Below are 25189 nucleotides of genomic sequence, written 5' to 3' on the forward strand. Positions count from 1 at the left end.
GTCTGACAATAAATCTGAACTTTGACTGAAGACAGACATGTAATATTACTTGAAATTGCCTTCTATCTGCTGTAAGGCAGAGAAAGAGTCGCCCAGTGCCCCTTAGAGTAAGAGAGAAAGAGAAGCAAAAGTGAGTTCCCCTTATAGTCACTGTGTATCTGTAGATTTTCGTCCAACCTATGCAATGCACAAACTCCTGTTCAGTTCATTGGCAACTCCAGTTCCAGGTCCAATCCACAATCAGGCTCTTTGGGAGCCCTTGATGCCCTCCGAACCCTCTCAAATCCTGGCATCAATCCCTGGCTTCCACGAGCCAGTCTCCTGCAGCCTACAGTCCCTGTGGGTCCCCGGCCCCAAGTCATCCACAGCCTGTGTGAATCCCGCAGTCGCTGAGGCCTTCGCTGGTCCACTGCCACCTTCCCTGTAGGGTCATCTCCTCTGCTTCTCCTTCTTAACTGAGGATTACAATTTTTGGTGTCTTGTGGCAGCCTGCTGCTCCCCAAAGACCACAACCCCCACCCCCCCAGCCCCCACCTCCACAACCACTGCCAAGAGTAGGTTGCACCACCTTTAGCACAGACCTCTTTGGCTGCAGGATTTTTACTTACAAACACCATTGTCCCCTATAGAGGCTGTTTAACACCTGTAAAAAGTCACTGGCATGAGGACTGGGCAGTTGGAAGCCTCAGAGCCACACTCTATGCCCTCCTGGCAGAGCTGCTCTGGCAGCACCGCCATTTTTTGTGGCCAGTCAATAATAATGTTTTCCATTATTATGAAGCTAGCAGGTCATTCATGTGGCTGTAGATGATTGGAGAGGGGACAGATACAAATTCAGGCTCAGGACTCTATACCTGCTCTGAGCAAAGATGCAAGAACCAGCAGACACATCATGAAAACATTACAGCATCATCTGAAACCCACAAGAAAAACATATGGTCTGATTGATTCATTGTGTGAACCATGACATTTTAGTAATAAACTTCCCCAGTTTGACTAAAAAAAACTCCATTCTGGATCTTTTAACTGTTTGGTTTCTTTCAGAGACATTGCCTGGTCAAGGGAGAAATCCCAGCACATCCAGTTTTTATTTCAGATGTTCCACATCTTCAGTTAAATTGACGCAGAAATATTCAACATAAATGCTCAATATAAGTAACTGAGATCGAAGGACTGCTCTGGTTAATGAACTGGTCACTGTAATTGTATCTCCACTATGATTATGGTAGTTATATTTTAAATTCTGCCTTTAAATCAATTCAAAGTGGCATTGCATTATCCTACAATAACGATTCAGGGCCTGAGCTATTTCACCTACCGGTACTTTGTTCCTAATATTTAGAATTCTTAAACTCTTTTCTGTTTCCACCCTTTTATTTTTTTTAAATAGCTCCAATTAAAGAGACTTTCTCAATGAACCCTTCAGCTATTCTCTGTGTTTAAAAATAAAGCTAAGGACTCATTGTTGGGGTTAAAAGCATCAAAGGGAAATTGCTGATACCTTGGGCCAATAAAAGTTCACTTAAACTTCTGAAGTCAGCTCTCGTGAATTGTCCAAGATTAGATTTGATTTGAAGTTAACCCGTTGAGAGTGAACGCCAGGCACTTCTGCTGTGCCCTTGGTAGTTAGATCGGAAAATGTCATGAAGCTAAAACTATTTTGTTTCTATCAGGGAAGAAAAATTGCTTTCTTCCAGTTTCTCTTTGCCTTTTCTTGGCCAGTGCCTTAGAAACTATTTAATGGTCCTACTTCAGATTATTTCTTTTGATAATTTTAATTTCATATCTTAATTCAGGAAATAGCACCTCATCGACTGCATAAAACACTTACCATTCACGTTCAGTGCCAAAAGAACGGTTGCATGCAGAAGAAAGCACATCTTGGCAATGTCAGCGGCAGAATCTCATGGCATTCATGTGAATGTTACAGACGGAAATGTTACTTTACAAACTACCTTTGTGAAAAGGGTGTTACCTTTGGTGTCATTGTTGCATCTGCTCCTAACCACCAAACTGCTTTCACCCACTTGCACCCAGCAGATGCTATTCATTTCGAATTGAAGTACTACTCCTACAAATATTTATTGGTAAGCTTTTCAATTCCATCCGCACAAATTATTAGTCTTACCATTCTATAGAAAATCCACATTTGTAAGTTGCAAATATTTAATGAGCTCAGCTGTACATAATGGTTATTTTAAAATATAAGCTCACTGATAAATTTCCTCTTGGCTGGCAGCAAGTCAAGTCCACTGAAACAGAAGTATTAAATTAATCTGAGCCTATCACCTACTGGGGCATTGCTTTAATGCATAGATTCTCAAGATGGAGCGTTGGAATATTTTGGTGGGGCATGGGGCTTTAGAATATTTTAGCAGGGCGAAGGAATATTTTGGGAAATAATTAAAAAGTTGGTTTAAAAAAATAAGCTCATTATGTTGGTGTGAAAGATGTGACTTGGCAACACTGTCAGTACGACACAATCGTGGTAACTTCTAAGGAAAATCACTTTGTTCTTTTCATTTTCATAACATGTTTTTGCTCTTCTGATGTTTCTCCGTTGTTTCTCTTATTTTAACTGTTGTCATCCTTGGTTAACATCAGAATTATATTTGTTCTGACCAGTCTTTTTATTATCCATTGAAAATTATCTCCTTGGCGACGAGGATTCTACATTATCTCAAAAATCATGTCTCCAGGGAGCGTCGCAAGATGGCGTAGAGTCTAGACGTGTAATCTTGACCTCTCTGGCCAGACTTTTAAGTACCTGTTTTTTAACTCTTTGTTTTCAAGTTTAAACATTTTAAATTTTAGTTTAAAGTATTAAGGAATTATTATGGCCACTAATGGTAAAAAGACTAAACCGCAAGTGCAGAAAAATTTACATTTTCAAAGGATTTGGGGCCTAGACGACTTGATATAGCTCCAGGCTCAATCTCTTCATTGTCTAAACCCCAAAGATTGTCTGTGGGAGCTGAAAAAAAATGTCTATTGCTCACCAAGTGAAGGATGGGGATGGAATGACCCGTTCTATGGAAGAAGGTGCGTGTTCCCAAGAAGTGGACCCTGATTTGGAAAGCTTTTCGATTTCAATGGAGGGAGCATGCAGGAAGACGACTCCATTGTTGGAAATGCATCAGGTAGAATTTCAATCCGAAGAAATAGTTTTTCTTCGCGAATTGATGAGAAAACAATGAGATACGGGGGGAGACCAGCGACGACCCCCTGAGGAAGTCGGGGTGCCGTCGCTGGGAGTCCAGACCCGCAATAAAACTTTTAAAATGTCTTCTGTTGAGTTGCAGCAGGAGCTGCAGTTACCTTGTTCTGCCGCTATGTCAGAGAGAGCAGTGCTGAGTTTTACCATTTCACAGTGTATGCAATTGAATGCTGTTGTTCAAGCTGTTAAAAAACCTGGAATTGATTTGTTGACATCTCAAATGAATGAAATGGTTCAAATGAATGCTGGGATAAGTTCAGAATTAAATATGGTTAAGACACGTGTGGATGCATCTTGTGAAGATTTTAAAAAATTTCTGACTGCTTTTTGGACTATAAACAACAAGTGACTTCTAACACAGAAAAAGTGTTGAAGGTGGAAAAATCAATCATAGAACTAGGAGAACGTGAGAAGGAGGTAGAAAGAAAAATAGATTACTTGGAGAATCAAAGCTGAAGAAATAATGTGAAAATTGTTGGTTTGCCAGAAGATATAGAAGGACAAGATCCTTTTCATTTCTTTAAAGACTGGATTCCGCAAATATTAGGTTAAGAATTTTTCTCTGGGGGATTGGTACTGGAAAGAGCCCATAGAGCTTTAGGAAGAACACCTTCAGCTGGTCAACCACCGAGACTGGTAATAATTCGATGTTTGAGTTATTTGCACAGAGAAGCAATACTTTGACTTGTAGTACAAAATGCGAGACGACGACAAACCCCATTATTAATTCAGAATAGCAGAGTCTTTTTTTAATCCTGATTTGAGTCAAGAGGTCATTCAACGTCGACGTCGATTCAACCCAGTTAAAGAGGTTTTGTGGCGTAAAGGTTATAAGTCTACTTTTTGTTACCCTGCAGTGTTGAAGGTGTTTTATGGAGACTATCAATTTCGTTTTTTTGAAACTGATCGTGAAGCAATGATTTTTTCTGATTCATTGCCAGATATAAGAGGACAAAGACGTAGTCCACAATTATCTCCTAAAGAAAAATCTGGTTGTTCCGGAAATAGAAGAAATGGCAGAAATGGGAAAAACAGGATTGGAAAGAGTCTACCTCCTTCTGAAATGGGATCTTCGAGATTGGAATCTTTTGGATGAAAAGAAGAATTTTCTTATTCTATTTTTTTCTTTTGTTATTATGATATTTTGATGTTATTGATTGTTTGGCTGGGGAGGGAGAGATTTGCACTAAGTTCTTTACTAGTCATCAGCCACTGGTGGGTGACCCACACCCAATTTTTGTTTAGGGGATTACTACCTTTTGGTAGTTTTTTTTTGGGGGGGGGGATTTTCTCTTTTTTCTTTATTGTTTTTTTATTTTCATTTTAGTTAGTTTTTAATTTGTGATTTTTTTTTCTATTGGAGGGCCTATATACGTTGATTTAAGTTTTTATATAAAGATATTATTGGTATTTAGTAATAATAGTAGGTATGTCAAAGTTGAGGTTTGCTACTTTTAATGTTCGAGGATTAAATAGTCCGATTAAGTGTAAGCAAGTCTTGGCGTATATTAAGAGAATGAAAATTGATATTGCTTTTTTACAAGAAACACATTTGAATGTGAAGGAAAGCATGAAATTAAAAAGGGACTGGGTTGGGCATGTGTATTCTTCTTCATTTAATTCTAGAGCTAAAGGTGTAGCAATTTTGATACATAAAAATTTATCTTTTGAATTACAATCAATGGAGGAAAAGGCAGGATGTATTCTTAAATTGAATTGTAAGATTTTTAGTGAATTTTGGACTTTACTTAAAATTTGTGCCCCAAATGCAGATGATGAAATATTTATTTCTGATGCATTTTGATGTTTGGGTCAGGCTAATGATAATATTTTAGTTGGTGGTGATTTTAATTGTGTTTTGGAACCTTTATTAGATAAATCTCCGAAGAAAGTTAAAAAAATCCAAGATGGCAATTCAGGTCCAAGCGTTGATGAAAAATCTTAATTTAGTAGATATTTGGAGATGTCTTAATCTGACAAGAAAGATTTTTCCTTTTATTGATCTAGACATGAATCGTTTTCAAGGATTGACTTCTTTTTAGTATCGGCACATTTACAAGGGAAAATACAATAAGCGGAATATAAAAGTAGGGTGATTTCAGATAACTCTCTGTTATATTTTACATATGAAACTTCTGAGAAAATTCAAATGGCTTATCGTTGGAGATTTAATACAATGTTGTTAAAAAATATGGAATTTATTGATTTTTTGAAAAAACAAATTAATTTTTTTTAAAGAAAATTCTAATTCTGTTCAAAGTAAGTTTGTATTATGGGGTGCTATGAAAGCCTATTTGAGAGGATAAATAATTAGTTATACTTCTAAAATAAAAAAGAATCGATTAAATCAGGGTCTTGAATTAGAGAAACAGATTGATGAGTTAGAAAAGGAATTTCAGAAAGATGCTACAGAAGATCAGAAAATAGAATTATCTAGTTTGAAATTGAAATATAATACTTTGCAATCTTATCAATTTGAATGTGTGATTTATATAACTAAACAATGGTATTATGAATGGGGAGAGAAAGTACATAAGGTATTGGCATGGCAATTAAAGAAAGAACAGATATTGAGGACTATTAATACTGTTAGACGGAATTCTCTTATTACTTATAAACCTCGTGAGATTAATGATGAATTTTATTCATTTTATAAAAAGTTATATACATCTAAAGGAAAACCAGAAACTCGATTGATTGATTTTTTTTATCACAGTTGAATTAACCAATATTAGAGGATGGAGATATACAGAGTTAGAAGAACCATTTAATGATTCGGAAATTAAAATGACTATGCTGGAAATGCCAAACAGTAAATTGCCTGGTGATGATGGATTTTAGGTTGAATTTTATAAAAATTTTTATGATGATTTATCTACAGTGTTTGGGGATGTATTACGTCAAGTTGGAGAACATTATGAATTACCTGAGTCTTGTTCTAGTGCTTTAATTACAGTAATTCCTAAAAAAGATAGAGTTCCTTTGAAAGTATCTTTATGTTAAATGTAGATTATAAAATAATGTTATAATATTATAAAATAATAGCTAAAATATTAGCTAATAGATTGGCTAAATTTTTACCCAAGTTGATTCATATGAATCAAATAGATTTTATAAAGAATAGATATGCTTCAGATAATATTTTGCGTGTGATTTCGACAATCTTTAGATCACCCGATGGTGATGTCCTTAGATGCAGAAAAAGCATTTGATAGAGTTGAATGGAATTTTATAAAATGTAGATTATAAAATAATGTTATAATATTATAAAATAATAGCTAAAATATTAGCTAATAGATTGGCTATATTTTTACCCAAGTTGATTCATATGGATCAAATAGATTTTATAAAGAATAGATATGCTTCAGATAACATTTTGCGTGTGATTTCGACAATCTTTAGATCACCCGATGGTGATGTCCTTAGATGCAGAAAAAGCATTTGATAGAGTTGAATGGAATTTTTTGTTTAAAGTTTTGGAGAAATTTAAGTTTGGTCCTTCTTTTATTGGTTGGATTAGGGCTCTTTGTAGTAAACCGGTAGCTAGAGTATTGATGAATGGTTTGATTTCGGAATCTTTTAAGTTAACTCGATCAACTTGACAAGGTTGTCCTTTATCACCAGATTTGTTTGCATTAGTGATTGAACCTTTAGCACAGTTGATAAGAAGAAATACACATACAAGGTATGAACGTTTTAGATGACGAGTATAAAATTAATTTATTTGCTAATGATGTATTGGTGTATTTAATAAACCCAGCTCAGTCACTTTTGTATTTGAAGGATTGTTTAATACAATATGGATGTCTTTCTGGATATAAAAGTGAAATATTATCAGTAAGTGAAGGAGATTATTCAGTTTATAAGAATATTATTAATTTGAAGTGGACTGATCGAATTAAATATCTGGGTATAATTTTGAATGTTCATTTATAATCTTTATATAAATTAAATTGTGCTCCGTTAATGTAAAAAATTTCAACTGATTTGATTAAATGGGAAGATTTACCTATTTATTTAATGGGAAGGATAAATACAATTAAGATGAATATCTTTCCACGTATACAATATTTGTTTCTATCTATTCCATATTTACTTGATAAAAATTTTTTTTGAGATTTGAATAAAATGGTTAGGGAGTTTTTATGGAGGTGTAAATTTTCAAGAGTAGCTTTGAATAAATTAACTTGGAAATATGAGTTAGGGGGACTACGTTTACCACATTTTCAAAATTATTATGAAGCAGCCCAACTTAAATTTATTAGTTCATTGATGAATTTGTTACGGCCTCCTAGTTGGGCTAAAATTGAGATGGCAAGTATTTCTGAATTTTATATACATCTATTTTTGTTTAGGTGGAATATAAATTTGTTACAACAATATAATGTGCCTATACTAAAACATTTAATGAAGTTATGGATAAAGAAAAATAAAATGACAGGCTCTAGGGGTAAATTATTGGGTTTGACTCTGTTGTATAATAATTAATTTATTTCTTTTTCAATACATAATCAAAGTTAATTGCGTTGGAGATTTAAAGGTGTGAAAAATTTGGGAGATTGTTTTAGAGGGTAAGTTTTTATCTTTTAATCAGATGAGGGAAGATTTTGGTATTGATAAGAACTCTTTATTTCTTTATTATCAAATTTGATCTTTGGTAAAATGTATGTTCGGTAGAGATATGATTTTACCTAAAATGACTAAATTTGAGACTTTTCTTATGAAGGTACCAGAGAAGGGTTATATTTCATTTATGTATCAAATATTACAGGATGCTATGGATAAAAAGGGTTGGGATAGATCTAAAATTAAATGGGAAGCGGATATTGGTTTTATTTTTTCTGAAGATGATTGGTTAGATCTGTTATGATAGTGTAACTAGATTGATAAACGCACGTTATGCAATGATTAATTAAAATTTTTTACATCAATTATATTTGACACCTTAAAAATTTAAAAAATATGGTTTAATGAATCAGATTTGTGTTTTAGATGTGGTGACACGGTTGGAACATTTTTCATGCTGTTTGGTTATGTATACGAACAACTGAAAAGTGGCAAAGCAGCAGGTATGGATGGAATCCCCCCAGAGGTCTGGAAGGCTGGCGGCAAAACTCTGCATGCCAAACTGCATGAGTTTTTCAAGCTTTGTTGGGACCAAGGAAAACTGCCTCAGGACCTTCGTGATGCCACCATCATCACCCTGTACAAAAACAATGGCGAGAAATCAGACTGCTCAAACTACAGGGGAATCACGCTGCTCTCCATTGCAGGCAAAATCTTCGCTAGGATTCTCCTAAATAGAATAATACCTAGTGTCGCCGAGAATATTCTCCCAGAATCACAGTGCGGCTTTCGTGCAAACAGAGGAACTACTGACATGGTCTTTGCCCTCAGACAGCTCCAAGAAAAGTGCAGAGAAAACAAAGGACTCTACATCACCTTTGTTGACCTCACCAAAGCCTTCGACACCGTGAGCAGGAAAGGGCTCTGGCAAATACTAGAGTGCATCGGATGCCCCCCAAAGTTCCTCAACATGATTATCCAACTGCACGAAAACCAACAAGGTCGGGTCAGATACAGAAATGAGCTCTCTGAACCCTTATTTACCCCCTCCATAAATCTTCGTCTGCGAAGCCAAGCCAAAGAAGAAGACATATACAATCTTTTTGGAAGAAAATTCAATTGTTTTTAGAATTCCTGTATAAGAATAAAATAGTTTAAGATCCAACAGTATTTTTATTGGGTAGTTTTCAACCTCTGAAAGGTTTAGGATTAGATAAGTTCCAGCTTGCTTTTGTATATTTAGCTTTATCTGTCGCGAAAAAAATGTATTGCTAGTACGTGGAAAGATACAAATATACAAAGATGGCATAATGAGATGAAATATTGTTTAATAATGGAAAAATGTACATATTTTTTGCATGATAATTATAATATTTTTATTAGTAAGTGGCTGTTATACTCAGAATATTTACATTTAAATTTCTATTGACTAGATTTTAATATGCATATTTAATTTTTTCTTTAATATTTTTTCTTTTTTCTTTTTTATGGCTCTCCTTAGGAGAGTTGGCTGAAGGGGGGGTTCTTTTCTTTTTTTTTCTTTTTTTTCTATATATAGAAAAAAAACATTCATGTTTATGTTTAATTGCTTCATATGTCATGTTATTTGTTTTTTGAATGAATAAATAACGTTTAAAAAAAATCATGTCTCCGCCCTTTACTTTTTCAGTTCAGCAGAGTGAAACCTATATTTGTATGTATCTTTGTGCACTAGTGCATTGATTGGTGGGGGCTGGGGGTGGGGTCCACCCCAGGTGCCAGTCTGAGGGGGACGCCAAAATCATGAAAAAAAATAGGAACCCCAGACAGAAAGTAAAGCATGAGCGATCGCAGTTTTGATGCACTTTCTGTGAGAAAAATGTCAGAATCCACGCTAGTGGTTTTTTTCATGCTTTTTTCGGGTCAGTATTCTTCCTTTGGTTACTTTTATTACATTTTTCAATTCTAAGACATAAAACATTGATTAATCTGTTTCAGGGAGCTTGCACTGTTGTATTAATCTGTTTCAGGGGCTCGCGCTGTTGTTAATTTAAAATTATCAGACCAAGCAAGCAAAAGGATCGCCAATATTCAGTGGTATTCTTGAAGTACCTGCTGTCCACGATAAATGTTCACCTTTTTGCCTATTAAGCAAAAGACTTCGACAAATGAATCAATGAAAGCATGCCAGCTTGAACCTCATTTAAGGGTAAAACATCCTAACCATGTTAATTCAAAATTGGAACACTTTAAATCACTCAAAGAGAAGTTTGAAAATAGATCAAAAATCACTTCATTATTTGCAGTGCAAACTACAGTTCTGAATCGTACTTAGAAGAATCATACGAATGGGGAGGAATTGATTAAACCCACAATATCATTGTTTCTCAAAATAGTTCTCCAAAAAGATGACAAAGATGTCCGAACAATGCTATTGTCTGCAACAGAATAGATGACATGGGTCAAGATGTTGAAAAACAGCTTATTGAGAAGTTGAAATCATGAAAGTTCTCAATAGAATTGAATGGCAGTGAGGCTTTGTTATTGGTCAAGAAGTGTTTCAAGAAGGGTCGTTGTTTTGTGAATGTTTAGAAACAACCACCACTGCAGTTGATATCTACAGTAAGCTCAAAAATAATTTGGATGAAAATGAAATACCAAAAGAAAAGATTGTATCTTGTGCTGCAAATGGTGCACCTGCTATGATGGGTAAAAAAAAACATGATGTTTAAAATTAATGAAGGATGAAAATCCAAGCACGTTGGTTGTGCATTGTGTTATCCACCGAGAAAACATAGTTGCCGAGAAAGTTTCCCGTTCGACACGAGTTATTGCATTCTGTGATCACGTGTATCAATGCCATCAAAGCTATGCCAAATGTAAACGTCTGTTGAGTTTTTGAAGGACAAACCTGAAATGAAGCTCTTGCTAACAACAGATGGCAAAGCTCATGTGAGTTACCTGATGGACATTTTTGTGAAACTAAGTACATTGAACAAGCATCACCAATGAACAAATATGGTGCTTGTTGATAAAAACAAAGCTATTTGGATTCATGACACTTCTAGAATTATGCCAAAGGAATATTTCTGCAAACATTTCTGTCAATTCTATTGGTTGAATGAGTGTGAAATAACTAATGCTGCTACAAAAGTCATTGTTGACCATTTGAACATGTTGGTTACTGACTTCAATGATAGATTTTGTGATTTAAAAGCAATGGATTTTCTCTCTTGGTTAACTCAGCCATTGTTAGTGGATTTATCTGAAGTTCCAGTGCAATACCAAGAGGAATTATCTGAATTGCCATATGATGAAACTGAAAATTCTGTTCAAAGTGAAAGGAACCATGTTGTGGCTGTCTAACAAGATTGAAAAGAAAAACCCAAGCTCGACTACTTTTGCAAGGGGACTATCAAAACATTTTCAATCATCTTATTTAGTAGAATGTGGCTTCAGTGTTGTTAGTGATTTGCAACAAGCTAAGAGAAATTGACTGAAAATTTAAAAATGTGAAGATTTAAGGTTGAAACTAACAAAATTAGTCCCTTGAATCAAAAAAATATGCAGCCAGCATTCGGGCAAGGTTCCCACTGAAGTGACGACAATTGTTGAATATGTGTTTGAGATGGTCGACATATTGAAGTAATAGTTGAATATGAAATGTTTGTTCCATTCTATTCCCAACTTTAATTACATAGAAATTGCATTAGGAGATCAGCAGCAGGATCTGCGGAAATCGGCTCGATTCAGGAAGGGGTGGACGAGTGGAAGGAGAAATGGAGACCCCAGACCTGAGGATGAACTCCCATCGTCAGGCCGCAGGCAGCGAAGTGACCTCCAGGCTCTCCGCCCCGGCCTTCTACGGCCCTCAGAAGAAGTTCGGGCCTGTGGTCGCCCCCAAGCCCAAAGTCAACCCCTACAGGCCTGCGGGCAGGGCCGATCCGCGGCCCAGCGAGGGAAGGCTGAAGCCTGGGCCCAGAGTGACCCCGGCATCAGGCAGTCGCTCATGCCTTGGGCGAGTCGGGGAGATCCCAGGATGCGTCTCTGCGGAGGACCTGCCACCTCCTCCCCCTCCAGCAGATGATGTGGAGGCCTGGCCTGGACTAGGGTTCCTGTCCCCACCCCCTCCACCACCCCTGTTTGAGGACTCCTTCCCCCCACCGCCAGCCAATGAGCAGTTCCCCACACCCCCTTTCCCCTGGCAGAGGAGCAGACCCTCATGGTGGGGACAGAGATGCCAAGAAGAGATGAGAATACTTTGGAGTCTGAGATAAACTCCCTGACCAACCTCATAAAATACATGGAAAATATGGACACTCCCAGGCAGGTTACCAACTGTCCGTCCCATCCTAGTGGACAGCGCCAGGTGTTCCGTGAGCCTCCAGCCTCCAAGTTCAGTCCCAAGGCACCTGCCAAGGCCCCGAAGCCTCAGTTCCCTCTTCCAAAGGCCCAGCCATGGGCTCCCGGTCCGCTCTCCGTGGGGACAGAACCTCGGCCCAATCTCCAGGCCAGGCCCGGGGCTGGAGCCTGAAGTCAGGGAGGGCAGGGCCTCCTGGAGACAGGGATGAGACACAGCCTCGCGGACAGCAGAAGGCCCCATCAGGAGAATCGTTCCTGGCCACTGGGGCCAATAATCGGGAGGTTCAACCCTCAGGAGGGGATTCAGCCTCGATGAGCTACAAGGATGTCCAGGAACTCGAGAAATTGGCTCGAAACTTCATGGAAGAGATGGATAAAATACCACAGGAGATTTCAACAGAGGTCTGCGGCCAGTGCGGGATGGACGTGTTACGGAGCCAGGCCGCAGTGAAGGCGCTCGGACGAGTGTTCCACGCTGACTGCTCCTCCTGCCGGGACCCGCTGCAGAGGCTGCAGTTCTACGAGGTGGAGGGGAAGCCCCTATGCCTGGCCTGTCACCTGGAAACCCTGGAGAAGTGTGCCACTTGCCGACGACCGATCACCAGAGGACACCGGACAAGCCTTTCACCCTGAATGTTTCTCGTGTGCATCGTGTCACCGGCCCCTGGAGGGACAGGCCTTCATCTCGGGGCCAGACAGAGACATCCTCTGTGTCCCTGACTATCACCGGAGATACTCTCCATGGTGCAGTGTGTGTGGGGAGCCCATCATTCCTGAGGAGGGGAAGGGGGAGACGGTGAGAATCCTCGCACTGGACAAGAACTTCCACATCCGCTGTTACCGTTATGAGGACTGTGGGACCCAGCTCTCGACGGAGGCCGATGAGAAAGGATGTTACCCCCTGGACGGACATGTCCTGTGTCTATCCTGTCACACAGGATATCTCAGCAAGAAATCGCACCCCTGAATCCCCCCAACTCCGGGGGGGCAGTCAGCCCCTTTCCGCTAAAACACAGGTCCCATCTCACCCCTCCCCCTCCCGCCCTCTCTCTCTCTCCCCCTCTTCTTTCTCCCATCTCTCTCTCTTTCCCCTTTCTCCACCTCTCTCCCCTCCCCTTCTCTCTCCCCTGTCTGTCCCCCTCTTCCGCACGAATTCACCTGGTTTTTATAAAGAAAACTTTTGTTTAAACATTAAAAAAAAAGAAATTGCATTAAAACTTCTTTTGAATAAATAACTTTTATCTGCTAATGGTGGTACATACGTTTTTTTGGAAAAATTACAGTGGGGCCTAGGGGAAAAAAATTGAGAACCACTGGCTTTAACAGCTATTCTTAACAGTTCAGAGGAAGAGGGATATTACGCAAGGCAACAGGGTGGTTAAGAAGGCAGAAGGTGTGTTGGGAGATAGAGTTTAAGAGCCGTGAGGTAATGTCGCAACTCGATAAAACTGTGGTTAGACCACACTTGGAGTATTGCATTTAGTTCTGGTTGGCCCATTGTAGGAAGGGTGTAAATGCTTTGGAAGGAGTACAGAGGAGATTTCCAAGGGTGTTACCTGGATGAGGGATCATGTCACATGAAGCAAGTTTGACAGAGCTTGGGCTTTCCTCTTTGGAGCAATGAGAGGTGACTTCATAGAAGTGAATAAAATTATGAGGGGCTCATAAAGGGAGGACAGGCAGCACCTTTTTCCCAGTCGATAATAGTCAATACTAGAGGTATTCAGTTTAAGGTGAGTCAAGGAAAGTTTAGAGGAGGTGTGTATTTTAAGTTTATATTTAGATGTACACCACGGTAACAGACTATTTTGGGCCATGAGTCCATGCTACCCAATTTACACCCCATTAACTTTCACCCCCAGTACATTTCAAATAGTGGTAAGAAGCCAGAGCCCCCGGGGAAATTTCACGCAGACACGAGGAGGACGAACCCGGGTCCTGATGGCTGGTGCTGCAAAGGCTAACTGCTATGCCAACCATGCTACCCAACAGATGGGTGCCTGGAATGAATTGCTAGGGGTTGTGGTGGAGGTTGATACAATAGGAACATTCAAAAGAGCACATAAATGTAAGAAAAATGGAGGGTTGTGGGTTTGAGGTGGGGAAAAATTAGATTGCTGTGGAGTTGGTTTGAACAACATCATGGGCTGAAGGGCCTGTGCCAAGTCTTGTTCTATGTTCTAAGGTGCCATTCATTCCTTCTTGGCTCCACCAACATGCCATTCAATTTGTTTCACCCCCTCCACCAACATTGCATCTTTGTTAAGAATTCCACATCCCAAAAATGGACACCCCCACCCTTTCAAACACCATTGGAATTCGCCCTCACCTCCAATGATCAGAACCCTCATCTTGCCAATGGAGCCCACAAGAGACCTCCAGCCATGAACAGGCACGGCTGCACAATGTGAAACTGCAGTGCTACTGGAACTTTTTCTGCATGGTCTGCCCTTGTTCTCTTACACCCAGCTGTTGTTAACCCAGAGTATCATAAGATCACAAGAAAAAGGAACAGAAGCAGGCAATTTGGCCCATCAAGTCTACTCCATGAAAACTGCCTGGGCTAAACTGTTCTCGCATCTAGTTCCAAGTTCCGGCCTTGTCCCCATATCCTATGATACCCTGACTCATTAGATACCTATCAATTTCCCCTTTAAATTCCCCCAATGATCTGACCTCGACAGCTGCATTTGGCAATGAATTCCACAAATCCACTACCCTCTGGCTAAAGAAATTTCTCATCTCTGTTGTAAATTGGTACTTTTTAATTCTAAGACTGTGCCCTCTTGTTCTGGAATCATCCAACAGGGTAAACATCTTATTTACATCCACTCTGTCCAATCCATTCATTATTCAAAATGTTTCTATGAGATCCCCTCTCATTCTTCTATATTCTAATAAATAGAGTCCAAGAGCCACTAAGCTTTCTTCATATGTTATCCTTCTCATTCCTGGAATCATTCTGGGAAACCTCCTTTGTCCCCTCTCCAACCTTGCTCTATCCTTTCTAAGATATGGGCCCCAAAACTGCACACAATTCTCCAAATGAGGTCTTACCAGTGGCCCATAGTCTCATCAACGCCTCTTTACTCTTATACACAATCCCCTTTGAAACAAAGTCAACTTTCAGGTTATTCTGCACGATGACCCCCAAGTCCCTTTTTACGTCTGAAGTTTGAACTTTCTTCCCCATCCAAATAATAATCCGACCATTTATTTCCTCGACCAAAGTGCACAACCATGCATTTTTCAACATTATATTCCATCTGCCATTTCTTTGCCCATTCTCCTAAGTATTCTGAGTGTTCCCAGTCAAAGGTACCACTAAACTATTTCCAAGAGCATTGGGCTCTGTTATTAAAGATGATTAAATAACTTCTTCTTAATACTTCTCAGATTGTAAATTGTAATATTTTTGCACTTAACTGCCATTTCCACCCCATTTCTTGCTGCTTTCAACCACAAAGCAGCCTTTCTTCTGACTATATGAAAATGTTCTCTCAACAGTCACATAACTTGTAAGTAACCACAAACACAGGCATGCAACGAGGCACCATGTTATTGTTCAAGAAATTAAGAGAGTTTCTCACCAGCTTTGCACCATTAATGACCTAATTTCAGCCTGCAAATTTGTGCTTTTAACTTCTGTGTCAAAATAATCTCACCTTGTGTCACGGAAAATGAGCAGGTTTTCAAGAATTCAGATCAATGAGGGAAAGAGAACGCTTCCAGGATGCAATGGGGGTATTGCGGCGACCGACGCAGTTGGTGTACAGGCGAAGTGGCTCCAATTGTAATGCACGCATGGTTAGAGCAGCCTGCACCAAAGATGGCACCATGCATCTTCCCCTTTCTCGAGAGGAAAGAGCCCACACACACGAAATCTGAACAGCTGCCAGTCAGCGATGCAACATGCGGTTCCCAACGGTGGGAACAGGTTGCGCCTTTACAAAGTCTCGGCCAACCAAGTAATAAAATCAGCGAGCTTTGGAACGAACATGTCAACTCCGGTCTCATTATTAGCTCTGTTAGCGCAAACGCTGCATTGATGACCCCGACGGTCCAGAAGGTATTTTGGACCCAGCATCATGGATACAGCAGCAGCAAATGCTGTTGTGTTAAAACTTCCTACCTTCTGGACACTGCAACCCCATACTTGGTTCAGCCAAGCAGATCACGCAAATAACATGGGACTCCACAAATAACATTTGACTCCAGCCAAACCCAGTGGGACATAGATGCGCCAATCCCATAAAGCTGAACTTTGACATCGCCTCACATATAATTACATAGTTGACACAGTGGAACAGCGCAAAACATTCTCTCTGGCTGAGAGAGGGAGGTCCTGATCTGCACCTATGTTCCACTCAGGCAGGTAGTTATCCTTGTTTATCTCACAGGTGTTATCAGACACAGCAGACAATAACAACATGAGGCATGAGCGATGTACTGACGTCTTGCTCAAATGCCTTGTAGTAGTGCATATAATTGCAACGGTGAACCGGCTCCACTTGTCACGCACGGTCAGCGGGGCAGCCTCGACAAAGATGGCGTGGGAGGTCCTTCTCTTCTGGTCCAGACCAGAAGAGCACGTACATGCTTATGTCAGCGTAACGTAAGTTCCGGGACACAAGGGGCAGGTTCCGGACACCCTTAAAAGCTGCAGTGCAAACTTCAAAGTCGATCAATTGTGCTAAATGAGCTCATGACTTGCTGTCTCAGTTCTTTCCGCTGCGCTCGCCCACAACCCACTGCACTGGTGACTCCGATGAGTCTCCACATTCTGAAGACACGGCTCAATAGACCCCGCAGCTATAAGTGCCATTCCGTTAAAACTATCCACTTTCTGAATGAACAGGCCCCAAGCAGATCAAATGGATGACCTCGGATTTGACAATGTACTTTTACATCGTCAGTTCACTCGACCAGGAAGCCGCTTCACGAGTTGATGACCTCATCCAGGCGCCGCCAGAGCAAGGAAAATACATGGCTCTAAAGAACCTTGTCAATAGCACCTATGGGCTATCACGGCACAAAAGGACTGCCAGACTCCTTCACTTGGATGGCCTAGGGGACAGGACACTATCCACCCTCCTGGACGAGATGTTCACCTCTGGCAGAGGGATTCAAGCCTTGCCTCCTGTTCGAACAGACATTCCACAAGCAAATGCCCGAAGACATTCAGCTCCTCCTAGCCGACACGAATTTCAGTGACCCACGTAGGGTAACAGCACAGGCAGCTGTTCTCTACCGCTCCAAGTGTGACCCCACATGACCACTGCCCATGCAACGCCCAAGGCCAGTCCACCATGTGAACAGAACTCCCCCACCCAAGAACTGAAAGCTCCAAGCCAAAATGGTGTTTCTACCATCAGCAGTGGGGCGCAGGAGCATGCAGGTGCTGCCAGCCACGCTCATTTCAGGGAAATGACAGGGCCATCCGCTATTAATGGCCGTGGTGGCCGGCTGGTCGAACAGCCTACTTCACATCTGGGACAAGATCTCAGGCCATAGATTCCTCATGGACATCATTTCCCCTACATCACTCAAGACACGCATGAGACCTCACAGCCCTACACTGCGTGCAGCAAACAACACCGCCATTAAAACTTTTGGCAAGAGGCGCATCCTTGTGTGTTTTGGCGAGACCACTTTAGTCATTCGCATTGGCATCCATGGATAAGTCTCTTCTTGCAGCAGATTTCCTGCGTGCACACTGTCTATTGGTGGACATCCAAGGCAAACAATTGATCCACTCAGGGACCTCCCAGATAGTACCCCTCGGCATGTCCAATGAGCTGGCCACCCACCTCACCTCTGTGGAGGCTTTGTATGGCCAATACACCCACCTCCTTGCCAGCTATCCTTCCATCCAGCACCTACAGTTCACTGCCGCCACACTGAAGCACAGTATCCAGAACCATATAGCGACCACAGGCCTGCCTGTGCATTCTCAAGCCCGACATCTGGCCCTTGACAAGCTCAACCTCGCCAAGGAAAGGTTTAAGCTCATGGATCCAATGGTAGCTGGAGTCCCTGCAGAGACTATAGATGCCTCAATGATGCAATGACGCCCGGCTGCTACCCAATCCCCCACATCCAGGATTTTGCAGCGAATCTCCATGGCACTCACCTCTTCTCTCAGGTTGACCTGATCCAGGGATACCACCAGATCACCAGGCCTTTCCTATCCCTCCATTCGAACGATGATATCCTCCCACTTCGTCTGGCATGGGTTGTGGAAGAAAGTTAGTGAATGGGTGAAAACCTGCACGTGCTGCCAAACTGCAAAGGTCCAGTGGCACACCAAGCCCTCCCTACAAAAGTTCGATGAGCAGGTTCCAGCATGTCATCAACATAGTGGGCCCATTGCCAGGCTCATGAGGGTCACACTACCTGCTCTCGATAGTGGACAGATTCACCAAATGACCAGAGGCCGTCCCCATCCCAGACGTTACCACAAGGACTTGTGCCAGAGCTTTCCTCTCCACCTGGGTCTCCTGTTTCAGAGTAACTACAGACAGGGAGGCCCAAATTAACCTCCACCCTTTGGAACAAACTCTCCAAACTCCAGGGCACCCAGCTACACCCCACCACTGCCTACCACCCTCAGTCCAACAGACTAGTCGAGCATTTTCATCGCCACCTTAAGTCGGCACTGATGGCAGGGCTCGAGAGGCCAAACTTGGTGGATGAACTGCCAAGGATCCTCCTCGGTGTACGCACAGGACAACCTCCAGCAGATCTGGTCTATGGCGAGCCTCTTGTAGACCCGAGCCAATTCCTCCCTTCGTCACCAGGCCAAGACTCTAACACTGCCATCATATTGGAAAGACTAAGAGACAAATTGGGATCACTCGCACAACCACAGCCATCATGACATTCGATCCCACACTCCAATTTCCTCGCAGACTTAAACTCCTGTGACAATGTGTTTGTTCACAGGGATGGACATAGGCACCTATGAGGGACCCTACAAGGGGCTCCAGAGAAATGCATCCACTTTGACCCTCGACATCAGGGGCAGAGATGAACTTATCACCCTGGACCACCTCAAACCAGCCCACTTGGATTTGTCAGAGCCGGTAAAGGTCCCACCACCAGTATGTTAAGGTCAGCCACCAAATCAGCATGTCTCACCCACGACGCACAGTGAGACCTCCGGTGCCGGTTCTAGAATGGGAGGGTTGTGTGGCGGCGCACACAATTGCAGCGGTGAACTGGCCTCGCTTGTCACACATGGTCAGCAGGGCAGCCGCGGCAAAGATGGCATCGCAGGTCCGTCTATTCCAGTCCAGACTGGAAGTACGTGTACATGCTTATGTCAGGGCAACATGAGTTCTGGGACGCGAGGGGTGGGCTCCGGCCGGCCTTAAAGGCTGCAGCGGGAAATTCAAAGTAAATCAATTGTGCTAAATGAGCTCACATCTGGGTGTCTCAGTTCTTCTCTATCTGTGTCGAACTCTAATGATGGTTTCTGGGGGCTGAGAGTGTGATGCTGTGTGAACCTCTTCATAAGCCAATTCCTGAGGAGGTGGGGGGGGGGGGGTAGGCAAATGCGCTGGAATCTCCACCTTGTCAAAGTGCATGGATACCTGTAAACAGCCCAATAGAGAGGTGTGAGTGTTGCATGTAGCTCATCCATTGTTTAACGGATGCACACATTTCACATTCATTTTTCTGCCTGGGCAGTTTGTCTTGGTGGACCAATTAATTTCTGTCAGCCCCACACACTATCTGCCCATTGTTGTGCAGATACGTACCTCTCTTGGGAACAGATATCCATCCACATCCTACAAAGGGGTGAGTTGGCTAACACCTGAGCATCATGAGTGATGCCGGGCCCTCCCACAAATACGTCTGTGATCCTGAAAGGAAACAGCGCCATGCAATGAGTGACAGCCTACTTCCATAGGCAGACAATATTATAGAGTGCATAACTCCCTGACTGCCCTTTGGGGTCCACATCAGCTTGAACAATTATCGAGTGCCACCTCTTACGGGTGTAGTACGATGATTTGTAATCTTATGGGGCCATGAAGGGAATATGTGTACCATCGACAACCCCAGCAAACATTAGATAATCTTTCTTGGCAAACCCATTTATAGTTTCCTGTAGGCATGTCTCACTGGGTAGCTGAATGTAACGCTCCACCTCATGGTCACCTTTGCCACGACATCCAGACAGTGGATGAACCAACACCAGAAAGAACACTGATGGTGGTGTGTTACAGAGTTCTGTGTTGTGTATTTTGAATTTTGTTCTCTCTCTCTCTCTCTCTCTCTCTCAAAATTTTCAGTTGACATTGAAGTTTTGTGAGTCTTGTGTGTTTTGTGTTTGTTTTGTGTAAGTTTTTCTGTGGGCTGGTTGGAAATATAACTTAGACTTTAATTACATATGTTATATTGAGGCTGGTGAATTTATTAGTTTTACACTGTTATAGAAATTTGTATAGTAACCAGTGGGCATTGTTATAAAAGGGGGGATTTGAATTAAAGTTTGAAGGTGAATTTTTTGTTAATAAAGTAATTGTTTGTCTTTACCCCTGTGTGATATCCCTTCTTTGTGGTTGCTGGTTTGATCTTGTAACAGTGCGATATTCACATGGCAATGGCAAGTCGGACACAAGGTTCCAGATTGTGAAGTTGGTTACCTGACGCCTTGAATCTGGCTCGAGGAGGTCACATATGAAGTTGAAGGTTCCCTTCGACGTTCGGAAATGAGTCCACATCATCAAATTTGGACTCAATGTTCCTCCACAGTACTGATCCCTGTACTCTCTTTTCCTCCTCACTCTGGATTCCAACAGGAGGCGAAAGAAGCTTGCATAAGCCAGCCGCCTGCATCTCCTTATGCCAATGGCAATCTGCGTATCTTGAATTTTGCAGTGCTCATATCCTGCTGCTCCGCAACTGATGCAGCAGTTGCCTGACACCAGTGGTCAGAACAGTTGCCTGCTATACTGGAGAGTTGCATAGCCAGCATCTGAACATCATTCCCGTTCACTCTTTGGACTTTGGATCCTCACTTCCGGCAGCACTTCCAGTGAGTGCCTGACGCATCATTCGACTTGTCATCATGGGAGCAGGATTCCCCTTAAATCGCCAGGTTGGTTGGCAGTTTAATGGGTCGATCCCCCTGTGATTTGAAAGGTGCTTCCAACACCTTTGCCCCAGTAATCGCACCCGGATCCCAGGAGAGCGACCCAGATGCTGAAGTTTGAAAGGGTTAACAGTTAAAAAAAATCTTTGCTTCTTGCCGGGAAGGTGCCAAACGGAGCTGGGCTCAAGTCTTCAGCATCGGCTGCAGCTGGAATCGGCAACTCCATACTCAACAACAGGTGCGGTTCCATCTGCCTCACTGCTCAAGTGTTCTCTGTACAGGAACCACGGCTAAGGGTCGACCTTGGGAGACATCAGTTCCTAGGCAAGACCAGAGCCCTCGGGCTTCCAGCAGGAATGAGGACATCTGGTTCCCCGGCAGGAACAGGGACCTCGGGCTCCTAGCAGGAACGGGTCCTCAGGCTCCCAGCAGGAACGGGGACCTCAGGCTCCCAGCAGGAAATGGGATGTCTGGTTGCCCAGCAGGAACAGGGACCTCGGACTTCCAGCAGGAACTGGGACCTCAGACTCCTAGCAGGAACTAGGAACTTTGGGCTCCCGGAAGGAATGGGGAGTTCGGGCTCCCAGCAGGAGCAGGAACTTTGGTTTCTATAATTCTTTTGACTCCAAAAGTTCAATTGACTCCCAATGTTCATCGATCATCTGTCATTTTTTGACCCCTTAGATAGTCCCATCAATCCCCAGAGTTTGAAATCGACCACTTTGGAGATCCCTAATCTAAATCATTAAAATACAACATGAAATGAAAGGCCCCAACACAGGCCCCTGTGAAACACAACTACCAAATGACAGCCAATCCGAATACAATCCCTGTATTTGAATACTCTGCTCCCTGCCATCAGCCAATGCTCTACCAATCTAGTATGATTCCTGTTAGACCATAGGCTCTTGTTGAGTACCTTCATGTGTGATATCTTGTCAAAGGCCTTCTGAAAATCCAAATACACATCATCCATTCCATCTCCCTTACCCAGCCAGCTTGTCTCTTCTTCAAAAAATCCCAGTAGGTTTGTCAGGCAAGATTTTCCCTTAAGGAAACTATGCTGGCTTTGGCCTGTCCAGAACTCTGTAACCTCATCCATGCCAGTCGACTCCAGCATCTTCCCAACCACTGACGTCAGGCAACCTGGTCTATCATTTCCTTTCTGTTCATCCCTCCCTTCTTAATTAGCGGGGTTGACATTTGTGATTTCTAGTCCTCCATGACCATATCAGAATCTAATGGTTTCTGAAAGATCATTACCAAGGTCTCCACAATCTCTATCATTTCTTCTTTCAGAACCCAATGGTGCGATCCATCTAGTCTGGGAGACTTATCCACCCTTAGACCTTTCAGCTATATGAACAGCTTCACCCTTAAAATATTAACTGCACCCACTTCCCCTCCTTGATACCCTTCGACATCTGACACACTGCTAATATCTTCCACAGTGAAGAGGGATGCAAAATACTCATTCAGTTCCTCTGCTATCTCCTTGTCTCCCATTATTATTTCTCCACATCATTGTCTAGTGGCCCCATACCTCCTCTCATCTCTCTTTTACTCCTTGTATACTTGAAGAAGCTTTTATCTTCTTTGATGTTATTTTCTAACCTAACTTCATTTTTCCCTCCACATAGTTTTTTAGAACATAGAAAACTACAGCACAGTACAGGCCATTTGGCCTTCGATGTTATGCCAACCCATATATTCCTTTAAAAAATTAATCCCATCCATGTGCCTGTCAAAAGTCGCTTAAATGGCCCCAATGTTTCAGCCTCCACCACCATCCCTGACAAGGCATTCCAGGCACCCACAATTCTCTGTGTAAAAAAACCTTACCCCTGATGCCTCCCCTAAACTTCCCTCCCTTAACTTTGTACAGATGTCCTCTGGTTTTTCCTGATTCTGCCCTGGGAAACAGGTGATGACTGCCCACCCTATCTATGCCTCTCATAATCTTGTAAACATCTATTAAGTCTCCTCTCATCCTTCTACACTCCAAAGAGAAAAGTCCCAGCTCTGCTAATCTTGCCTCGTTTCCAATCCAGGTAATATCCTGGTAATCCTCCTCTGTACCCTTTCCATAGATTCCACATCCTGAGGAGACCAGAACTGAACACAATACTCTAAGTGTGGTCTCACCAAACATTTGTAGAGTTACAGCATGACCTCTCGTCTCCTGAATTCTATCCCTCTATTAATGAATCCCATCATTCCATAGCCCTTCTTAACTATCCTATCAACCTGTGTGGTGACCTTGAGGGATGTATGGATTTAAACACCAAGGTCCATCTGTTCATCCACACTCTTAAGTAACTGACCATTAACCCTGTACTCAGCCTCCTGGTTTGTCCTTCCAAAATGCATCACCTCACATTTATCTGGATTGGAATCGATCTGCCATTTTTCTGCCCAACTCTACATCCTGTCTATATCATTTTGTAACCTACAACACCTCCATCCACAACTCCTCCAACCTTCGTGTTATCTGCAAACTTACTGACCCATCCTTCTGACTTTTCATCCAGGTCATTTATAAAAATCACAAAGAGCAGGGGTCCCAGAACCAATCCCTGAGGAACTCCACTAGTCACCGACCTCCAGGCAGAATACTTTCCTTCCACTACTACTCTCTGCTTTCTACATGCAAACCATTTTTTTTATCCACCCAGCCAAGATTCCATTGGATCCCATGCTTCATGACTTTCTGAGCAAGTATCACATTGGGGACCTCGTCAAGTGCATTACTAAAATCCATTTAGACTGCATCTACTGCCCTACCCTCATCAATTTCCTTTTTTAATTCCTCAAAAAATTCAATTAGGCTCGTGAGGCACAACCTTTCCTTCACTAATCCACGCTAACTATCCTTGAGTAGACCAGACTTCTCCAAATGCTCATAGATCCTAAGAATCCTCTATAATTGCCAGGATTCTCCCCATTAACTTTTTTTAAAAAAGGGACCACATTTTCCATTCTCCAATCTTCTGGCACCTACCAAAAAAGACTCAAAGATCATAGCCACTGCCCCACTTCCCAGATCAACCTTGGGTATATCACGTCCAGCCCTGGGGCTGCATCAATGTTAATGTTTTTAAGAAGATCCAATGCTTCTTCTTCCTTAATCTCGACATTGTCCAGCGCAAAAGCCTGTTCTATTTTGACCTCACCCTGATCCAGGTGCTTTTCTTGTGAATAATGAAGCAAAGTATTCATTTAGGACCTCCCCAACCTCCTCCACCTCCAGGCACATGTTGACTCCACCTTCATTCTCATCATCCTTCTGTTCTTCACATATGCATAGAACATCTTGTCCTTATATACTTGATGCCAAGACCTTCTTATGCCCCCTTTGAGCTCTCCTTTCTTAAGCTCTTTCCTGGCTATACTTCTCAAGATCCTTTCCTGTTTCCTGCTTCCCATATCTAATATATTTCTTTCTTCCTCTTGACTAGTTGCCTGGCCTGTTTCATCAACCATAGTTCCCATTTCCTACCATCTTTTCCCTGTCTCTGTGGGACAAACCTATCCTGAACCCAGCACGAGTGGTTCCTAAACTTCCTCCACATTAGTTCTGTACTTTCACCTTTGAACATCTGTTTCCAATTTATTCTCACTAATTCTTGCCTCATTGTTATTTTCCCTTCCCCAATTAAGCATTTCCCCATGTTGTCTGCCTTTATCTGTGTCCATAGTTATGCTAAAGCTCAGGGAGTTGTGGTCACTCTCACCAAAATGCTCCCCACCGAGAAGTTCTCCACCTGACCAGGTTCATTCCCCAGAACTCGACCCATTGTGGCCTCTCCTTTATTCGGCCAGTCGACAGACTGTGTCAGGAATCCTTCTTGAACACACCTGACGAATTCAGCCCCATGTATCACACTTGCAGTCAGGAGGTGCCAGTCAAATATTAGGGAAGTTGAAGTCACCCATAACTACACCATTTCAAAATCTGTCTA

General features: G+C 42.2%; 1 pseudogene; it reads left to right on the plus strand.

Moving 5' to 3' along the window:
- Positions 1–11479: 11479 nt before the first annotated feature.
- Positions 11480–13112, plus strand: LOC138739866 (zyxin pseudogene; annotated as a pseudogene).
- Positions 13113–25189: the final 12077 nt, after the last annotated feature.

Source organism: Narcine bancroftii, chromosome 7, assembly GCF_036971445.1.
Source record: "Narcine bancroftii isolate sNarBan1 chromosome 7, sNarBan1.hap1, whole genome shotgun sequence".
NCBI classification, from domain to species: Eukaryota; Metazoa; Chordata; class Chondrichthyes; order Torpediniformes; family Narcinidae; genus Narcine; species Narcine bancroftii.